Consider the following 10,059-nt stretch of genomic DNA (forward strand, 5'->3'; position numbering starts at 1 on the left):
CGTTGTTCTTTATTGTTACAAGAATATCCCGCTCTCGTTTCCCTTTTATTGCTACATGCACATCCTTTTTCCTATTTTCCCTTTATGTGAATTCATATTAATATGCAAATCTTTGCCTAATTTGGTTACAATATGCGTTTTCCCTTTATTTTCTAGTTATGTTCACTTGCTCCGAATCTTTTTTTAAAATTTTGCTATATCATGTCTTTCCCCATCCCTACCCTTTTGTTGCTTTATTGAAATTCTTTCACATTGGGCGAACTAACTTCTTCCTTGTTTTCCTTTCTTTTTATGTCTTTACGCTCTATTTAATACTGCGTTTATTGTCTTCATCATGCAAAATACTTGACAACGTGTTATTTTATCTTTACATAAAGCATGCTCCACATCATATTACACTCGTGCGTAATTAATACCATAGCGGCACTTGATGAGTGTCCGTGCTCTTCCTAAATCACCCTTTTAAATTTGAAAAGGCTTATTTGCGGTAAAACTAGTCGATCAGCGGCGCAATTGACGGTTCTGTGCCTTCCCTTCTCAAGTTGTGTACTTGAGGGTACCGGTCTAGACTCTTCTAGAAACCCCCACTCTTATATTAATTGTGCATTCATCATGTCTAAACCTAGTATGTGTTAGAACGTTGTCCGCGTAATAACTCTTTAAGGCAAGCCTTGTCCAAAGCCCGCCGGGATTTCCTTAAATCTCAATGGGTACGATCATGATATGTACATTATTTGGAGAAAACGTGCCGATATGCTAATCATTAATGTGTAAATAGTCGAATCCGGAGGGGAAATAGCTAACTTTATTTGTTTTGCAGAAATGAGGCACGAAGTCCCCAGGTTCGGTATGGTTCGAAGTATCCCACCTTTGTTGTTAGATTGGTGGGAAAATCTCTCACCGAGCGACAAAAACCATGTGAAAAGAGTTCTCAGGAATTTACCTTATTTGTTAGATATTCAGCCGAACAATGTGTTAATTGAGGTTGCCACCATGTTCTGGGATGAGAAGAGGGCCGTCTTCCATTTTGGTGATATAGAAATGGCTCCCCTTCTAGAGGAAATAGGAGGCTTCTCTGGGCTCCCATGGGATAGCCCTGGCTTGTTGGTACCAGAAAACCGTAATTTTCGAGGTTTCCTAAAATTGATGGGTTTCAGGAAAAATGATGAGTTAGTCTGTCTGAAGAAATCTTACATACCATTCGACTTCCTTTACGAGCTTTATGGTCATAGCAAGTCATATCACCTTTACCATGATGAATTTGCCATCACTTCTTTGGGTTGGACTCACCGCCGGGTTTTTGTATTCATTGTCTGTTTTCTAGGGATGCTGATATTCCCGATACAAGGAGAAAGGATCCACACTCACTCACCCATATACCAGCTTTCACTTCCCAGATACCAACAACTTGCCACCGCTTACCATACCTATAACACCCAACCCGTATACTACCACTCACCACCAGCCCGCCAAAACTACCAAAAACCTAGACCAAAATTTGACCGCAGACCACCTAGACAATACACCCTAATTGCTGAACCTATAGACCAACAGTACGAGAGACTGAAGGTTGCTGGTTATATCACTCCCATTCCCACTGTCGCCATGGAAATTTCCTCTCAATGGGTCAATCCAAATAAGACATGTACCTATCACTCAGGCATGAAAGGTCATACTATTGATGAGTATCGTACTCTGAATAATAAGATTCAGACACTAATTGACACCAAAGTCATACAGACAAAGGAGGCTGCACCCAATGTCAGTAACAATCCTCTCCCGGATCACATGGGCAGAGGGGTAAACATGATAGAGACCGATGAAAAATGGGACTTAGAGGGGTCAATTGGACTCATTCGAGAAGGGGATAATCCTGAAACATCTCCAGTCACTCTCACACCTATCATGGTACAAACTCAGGCACCAATTGAAGTTGAGGTAGTTGCACCAACTCCGTTTGAGGTTGAAGTAACAACACCCTTCACCGTGATGGTAACACCTACACCGTCTTATAAATCTAATGTTATACCACGAGATTATGCTACAGAAGCAAGAAGGAAAGAAAAAGTGAAAATGGAAGAAACTGGTGCAGCACAAGGTATGACCAGAACTGGTAGGGTTTACACGCTCGAGCATTTGGGGGGAATAAGTAAAGAAGCCGCTTCCAGGCATCCCATCATTGAAACCGCCCCGGATGATCTTTGGAGAAAGGTGCAAGCAAGGGAGTATTCTGTGGTTGATCATTTGAACAAAATCCCTGCTCAGATATCCATTATATCACTACTGCAGAATTCTGAGGCACACAGGAATGCGTTGATGAAAGTGTTGAATGAGGCTTATGTACCCAACAACATTACCAGTGGAGAGATGGCCAATATAAAAGGACAAGTGTTGAAAAGCCACAAGATCACTTTTCATAAAGACGAGCTACCACCAGAAGGACTAAGTCACAATAGGGCACTGCATATCACAGTGCAGTTTAAGGATAAGTTCATTGTCAGAGTCCTGATAGATGGGGGTTTGAGTCTTAACATATGTCCACTAACTACTCTGAAAAAATTGGGTAAAGGCCTGCACGAGATACGAGCAGGAAGTATGAATGTGAAATCATTTGATGGGTCTCAAAGGGCCACAATTAAGGAAACCAACCTCAGCCTACAGAGAGGCCCAACCTGGTTTAATATTGAGTTTCAAGTGTTTGACATATCTGCTACCTACAACCTATTGTTGGGACGACCTTGGATACATGCCGCTGGGGCCGTAGCTTCTACTCTACATCAGGTCGTGAAGTTTGAGTAGAACCATCAGGAAGTGATCATCCATAGGGACGAAAGTAATCCCATTTACACTAGTCAAACTATTCCGGTCATCGAGAATAGAAGGAAGTTGGGTGGAGAAACATACCATCACATCCAGCGCGTCAACGCAATTGAAAAGGACAAATGGTGGAGCAGTAAGATAGAAGGAATATTGGCATGGACAGGGTATAAGCCTGGCAAAGGTCTCGGTAAGAATCTCCAGGGGATCACCAAACCAATATAGCTAAAGCATCACGGCACAACTTTTGGGCTTGGGTATGAATACACCTGGCACGAGTATTAGAATTGGTCGCCACCATGGCGTGGTCCTTATTACCCTCTAGAGAAACCAACACCACATTTGAGCCAGACATTTCATCAAGCTGACATGATGTGGGAGTCTAAAGAAGATGAAGTTCTAGCCGGTATAAGGAATCTATTTCTGGATGATGATGACATGGATTGCAGTGCGATAGTTGAGGAGGAGGAGGAGGAAGGCCTCATTATCCAGACCGTGGAGAAGGGAGATGTTCTCAAGAACTGGACTGCTGTACCATCAAGGGCCCATCGAGTTCCTGGGTAGCCTAGCAATTAGCATCATTTATTTTAAAATCAATTTTTATGAGCATTTAAGACATTTTTAGTATTTTGTTTTAAGCATGTTTTGTTTTGAAATAATTGCTCGGGTCATCGAGTCGTACCTGTTTGACGTTTTCAAGATTTACCTAAATGCATTGTTTTTTAGTATTTATCATTATTCTTTACATTTTTTCTCTACAACATTATTATTACCTATCCCGATGAACTTACGACTGTGATATGTAATGAAATAACGCAACATAAGGATAATGATTCGGAGGATCTGAAAGAGGATATAATACCCGAGGAAATTGTCAGAGAAGTGAAAAACTTTGAAAACAAGCCGAAGTCCATTCTGGATGAGACTGAAATAGTTAATCTAGGAGACTCCGAAACAGTCAAAGAAACACGTGTAAGCATTCACCTGTCACCATCAGAGAAAGAAGAATACACTCGTTTCCTGAAGGAATATGAGGATATCTTTTCATGGTCCTATGATGATATGACCGGTTTGAGCACGTCCATAGTGGCTCATAAACTACCTACCAACCCAATGTGTCCGCCGGTAAAGCAGAAGCTCAAAAGGTTCAAGCCGGATATGAGTTTAAAAATCAAAGAAGAAGTCACTAAGCAGATCAAAGCTAAGGTTCTCAAAGTCGTTGAATATCCAACTTGGTTGGCTAACATCGTGCCACTTCCGAAGAAGGATGGGAAAGTCAGAGTATGCGTCGATTATCGGGTCCTAAACAAAGCAAGTCCCAAAAATGATTTCCCGTTACCCAACATACATATACCGGCAGACGCTTTTGACAGAATCAAAGAATATTTGTCCACACCGCCAGTCCTGGTCCCGCCAGAACCTGGTAGACCACTGCTACTCTATATTTTCGTATTAGATGGGGCTTTCGGTTGTGTCTTGGGACAACATGACGAGACGGGAAGGAAAGAACATGCCATATACTATCCGAGTAAGAAGTTCTCACCCTACGAAGCACGGTATTCTTTGTTGGAACGCACCTGCTGTGCTTTGACCTGGATAGCCCAGAAACTGAGGCACTACTTCTGTGCCTATACCACATATCTCATATCAAGGATGGATCCTCTGAAGTACATCTTCCAGAAACCCATACCCATAGGGAAGCTGGCAAAATGGCAGATATTGTTGAGTGAATTCAACATCGTCTGTGTGACTCAGAAGGCGGTTAAGGGACAAGCATTAGCGGATCATCTTGCGGAAAATCCTGTAGGAGGAGAATACGAACCACTAAAAACGTATTTTCCTGTTGAAAAAGTATCATTTGTAGGAGAAGATATCGCCGAAGCCTACGACGGGTGGAGAATGTTTTTCGATGGAGCAACAAACTTCAAAGGAGTGGGTATTGGAGCCATTTTAGTGTCAGAAATAGGTCAACATTATCCGGTATCCGCGAAACTCATATTTTCGTGCACCAATAATATGGCAGAATATGAGGCTTGCATATTGGGGCTCAATTTGGCCGTTGACATGAATATCCAGGAATTACTAGTAATTGGTGATTCAGATCTTCAGGTACATCAGGTGCAGGGAGAATGGGCTACAAAGAATACCAAGATATTACCATATCTATATCATGTGCAAGAGATGATGATGAGGTTCACGAAGATAGAGTTTAGACATGTCCCGAGAATTCAGAATGAGTTCGCAAACGCATTGGCCACTTTGTCCTCCATGATACAGCATTCAGACAAGAATCTCATCGACCCCATTCCGGTAAGGATTCATAATCAGCCAATTTACTGCGCTCATGTTGAAGAAGAAGCATATGGGAATCCATGGTTCCATGATATCAAGGAGTACTTGGCAAAAGGAGAGTACCCGGAGCATGCAAATCATTCTAAAAAATGTACGCTCCGAAGATTGTCCAACCATTTCTTACAAAGTGGAGGAATCATGTACAGAAGGACTCTAGACTTAAGATTATTATGGTGTGTTGACGCCAAGGAAGCTTCCAAACTGCTCGAAGAGATACACTCTGGAACTTGCGGACCACACATGAATGATTTCGTTTTAGCCAAGAAGATACTGAGGGCAGGTTATTTTTGGATGACTATGGAAATAGACTGCCTCAGGTATGTCCAGAAATGTCATTAGTGCGAAATACACGCAGATATGATACGGGTGCTGCCAAATGAACTCAATGCAACGAGTGCACCTTGGCCTTTTGTCGCTTGGGGAATGGACATCATTGGACCAATCGAGCCTGCCGCTTCAAACAGGCACAGGTTCATTTTAGTGGCCATAGACTACTTCACAAAATGGGTCGAAGTTGCATCCTACAAAGCTGTAAAAAAGAAAGTCGTCACAGATTTTGTCAGAGATCATATTGTTTGCCGATTCGGGGTTCCATAGTCCGTCATCATTGACAACGCAGCCAATATCAACAGTGACCTAATGAAAACTATGTGTGAGACCTTCAAAATCAAGCACAAGAATTCCACAGCATACGGGCCTCAAATGAATGGAGCCGTGGAAGCCGCAAACAAGAATATCAAGAAAATACTGAGGAAGATGGTAGACAATCACAAGCAATGGCACGAGAGGTTACCATTTGCCTTATTAGGGTACTGGACCACAGTCCGCACATCAACCGGGGCAACTCCCTATTTTTTGGTCAACAGTACCGAAGCTGTCATTCCTACCAAGGTTGAAATTCCTTCTTTAAGAATTATACAAGAAGCTGAACTCAGTGATGCAGAATGGATAATAAGACGCTATGAACAATTAGCTCTCATTGATGGGAAAAGAATGAATGCAGTGTGTCATGGTCAACTCTATCAGAATAGTATGTCCAGAGCTTTCAACAAAAGGGTCAAACCTAGACAGTTCGCACCGGGGCAGCTCGTACTGAAGCGGATCTTCCCGCATCAAGATGAAGCCAAAGGGAAATTTTTGCCCAATTGGCAAGGGCCCTACATGATTCACCGAGTACTAACAGGAGGATCACTCAGAATCACAGAAATGGACGGAGAGGCTTGGCCAAAGCCTATAAATTCAGACGCAGTCAAAAGATATTATGTTTAGAATGTTCGCATTTCTTCATCTGATGTAATTGAACTACGCTTGATCTGATTCCTTTTTAAGAGGAGATACGTAGGCAGCCCTGTGGGTTCGGTCACAATTCAATAAAATTCTCATTTTCCCCACAATCAAAAACTGGGGTAGAATTTTAAGGAGAATCCTCAAAATTCTGGGGCAAGCTCAGCCAACGACACCGTGTGCGGAATATCCAGAAAATCGTCTGAATAAATCGTCTATGGCAAGAAGGTCGCAATGTCTCTAATAATGTCACAGTTACTGGTTCATCTAATATGTTTAATATTATTGTATTTTAAATAACTATGCACACATAATTTTTGGAAAGCTTTATTTTTAGCTAGATGATACCCATGGTAACTCGAGCAGGATTTCAATGCAAAGCAAAGCAAAGCAAGCAGGCAGAGGCACAAACCGACCTCCCCGTAAAACTCACAATTTTCCTTTCGATACAGGAACAAGGAATAGCCGCGAGTACGTGCGCACCTTAGAATCACTATCTTCATAACAACAAAGCTACTGAACGCAAACATATCTCCAGCTAAGAAATACTCTGCTATCACTTATTATCTATTAATTGCATGAGACTAAGTATTGTCTCCATTTTGCTTGAGGCTAAGCTCTGCCTCCTTAATTGCACAAGGCTAAGCTCTGCCTCCTTAATTGCACAAGGCTAAGCTCTGCCTTTCCTATTGCATGAGACTAAGCATTATCTCCTATCTTGCATGAGGCTAAGCCCTGCCTCCTCAATTGCACAAGGCTAAGCTCTGCCTTTCCTATTGCATCAGACTAAGCATTGTCTCTATTTTGCATGAGGCTAAGCTCTGCCTCCTTAATTGCACAAGGCTAAGCTCTGCCTCCTTAATTGCACAAGGCTAAGCTCTGCCTTTCCTATTGCATGAGACTAAGCATTGTCTCCCATCTTGCATGAGGCCAAGCCCTGCCTCCTAAATTGCACAAGGCTAAGCTCTGCCTTTCCTATTGCATGAGACTAAGCATTGTCTCCCATCTTGCATGAGGCTAAGCCCTGCCTCCTTAATTGTATAAGGCTAAGCTTTGCCTTTCCTATCGCACGAGACTAAGCATTGTCTCCCATCTTGTATGAGGCTAAGCCCTGCCTCCTTAATTGCATAAGGCTAAACTTTGCCTTTCCTATTGCACGAGACTAAGCATTGTCTCCATTTTGCATGAGGCTAAGCCCTGCCTCCTCAATTGTATAAAGCTAAGCTCTGCCTTCCCAATGCACGAGACTAAGCATTGTCTCCAATCTTGTATGAGACTAAGCATTGTCTCCAACCTTTCACAAGACTAAGCATTGTCTCTAATCTTGCACAAGACTAAGCATTGTCTCTCCTTGCATAACGACAAATGTTGCGCTGTTCAAAACCTTGCATTATTCTCTTCTCTCGGGGATAAGCTCTACCCTTGGTTCTACACAAGAGTAAGCTCTATCTTGTTTCATCTCAAGCATCATGTCTTTGTATTTCATGGGCTGAAGCATAGCCAAATTTTCGAAAGGCGTCATAGTTCGAAGGCATCATCCTCATAGCCGGAAGACTCCATGCCATGGACTGAGGATCTCTCAATATTGAACATCATTATTTAAAGGCATCATAGTTCGGAGGCACCATCTTCATAGCCCGAGAACATCATTTCATGGCCTATGAATCCCCTATCTCACAATTCATGGCCCGGGACATCACGGTCTATGGATATCATCCTCACCGTCCAAAGATGATCTCCTTAGTCCAGAGGGAATTTGCATCATGATTAAATTTATGCAATAATCTATATGTATTTATATGCATCGTATTTTGAGTTTGTAGGTGATCCAAGAAGTAATCGTTCTCTTAACTTGAGCAATCTTCGCTCTGGTTTCCATTCAACGTTCATGTCCAGCAATTATTTCAAACGTAACCAACCACCGTCTGTTACCCGTTTCCATCTGATAACCATTCAAATATCCATAACCATTCTCAGATACATCCGTTTACTATCCTGATATCGTCCTATCCAGAATATCTTGTCCGTTCTTACAATAACTCCATCGGTTTATTCCACCGTTGAATCCAGAACAACACATGGCCTGATTCCTGTAAAACCAGAGATATGTAGGCAGCTCAAAAACCAGGTTCCGGCCTATAGTTTTTCAAAATCACCCCGTTCGGTCAAAATCGATCATCATTTCTTTATCCGACAACTCTTTCATCCTTTCCGAGTAAAGAGGGGCAGTTGTTGATACCCAATTTTTCCCTCATATATATATATATATATATATATATATATATATATAGTGCATATTCATCATCATTTGATTTACAAGCATACACAAGTATTTTTTCATAATTTTCCATCATTTTTAAAGACTTTAAATCAATTTATTTCTGCATTTTTATTATATAAATATCCAATAATTACCCTAAAAATTATTTTTATGATGATTTAATCATCTAAACTTATCATTTATACCAATATGAGGTTTTAAATATATTTAATGCATTTATCATAATTACATTTGTATTTTTAGGGCCAAATTGCATATTTTGCAATAATAGCCCATATGCATATATAATTACATTATTCATACAAAACAAAATGACTTTTTATATTTTTATAATGTTAAGTAATTATTTTTAATTATTTTCATGCATAAATAATATTTTTGTTATTTATTAATTATTTTATAAATTATTTACTTGTTAGAGAGTGGGTATTTAAAATCTAGCCCTAAAATCCCCTATTTCCGGATTTAACCCAACACCCTTACACCAGCCCGATACCCTGAGCCCAAACCAAATAAACCCCAGCCCAACCAATTAAACTAACCCGACACAGAACCCCTAACTAATCGTGGTCGTTGATCTCTGAGATCAACGGCCCATATTACTCCTACCCTTTTAATTAACCTAACTCCCCTAAACCCTAAACTATTATCCACCATCCGCTGCCTTTGGATTCTCTCATCTCTCTGTCCAAACCCTAGCTGCCTCTCCCAATTTTCTCTCCTAATCCCACCGGACATGGGATTACATAGTTGTTTCTTGCCATATTCTACTTCCCCCTGGTACTGGAACCTTCTATATACCGCTTGCCTAAACATGGCAAGCGGATCTCATCAACTTCGAACCAAAGCTGGTTCAGTCCCTTGACCTTTTCCGTCTATGTTCGTGCTTGTTATTTTATGGTATGAATCTCGATGAACCTTTGTGATTCTTACTTACCCTAGAAATAGGGTTTCAGATCTCTTTTAGATCAAACCAAATCTGGTTCGATTCTTTGATTTTAAGCGCTATTTCTGTATATGTTCATTCTTCTTCTTTTATGGTATGAATCTCTGTGTATTTCTGTGAATCCTACTTACCCTAAAATTAGGGTTTCAGATTCTTTTAAATCGAACCAAATCGGGTTCGATTCTTTGATTTTAAAAGGTATTTCTATCTATGTTCATCTTATTCTATGCAGCATGTGATTTTTACCTTTTATTTATTTTAGATTTCTGCCGATTTGTGTACTTTACTTAAAATTAGGGTTTTAAAATTTTTTCTTTTCCTCACTGATTTCGATTGCTTTCCTTTCTAAGTTCTTGGCTGATGTTTTTTCATATTTATG

The 10,059-nt window shown here is 40.8% G+C and overlaps 1 pseudogene; it reads left to right on the forward strand.

Moving 5' to 3' along the window:
• Nucleotides 1-849: 849 nt before the first annotated feature.
• LOC138894874 (uncharacterized) lies at nt 850-6,486 on the forward strand (annotated as a pseudogene).
• The last annotated feature ends 3,573 nt before the right edge of the window (nt 6,487-10,059 follow it).

The sequence above is a fragment of the Nicotiana tomentosiformis genome, chromosome 6, assembly GCF_000390325.3.
Source record: "Nicotiana tomentosiformis chromosome 6, ASM39032v3, whole genome shotgun sequence".
Classification (NCBI taxonomy): Eukaryota; Viridiplantae; Streptophyta; class Magnoliopsida; order Solanales; family Solanaceae; genus Nicotiana; species Nicotiana tomentosiformis.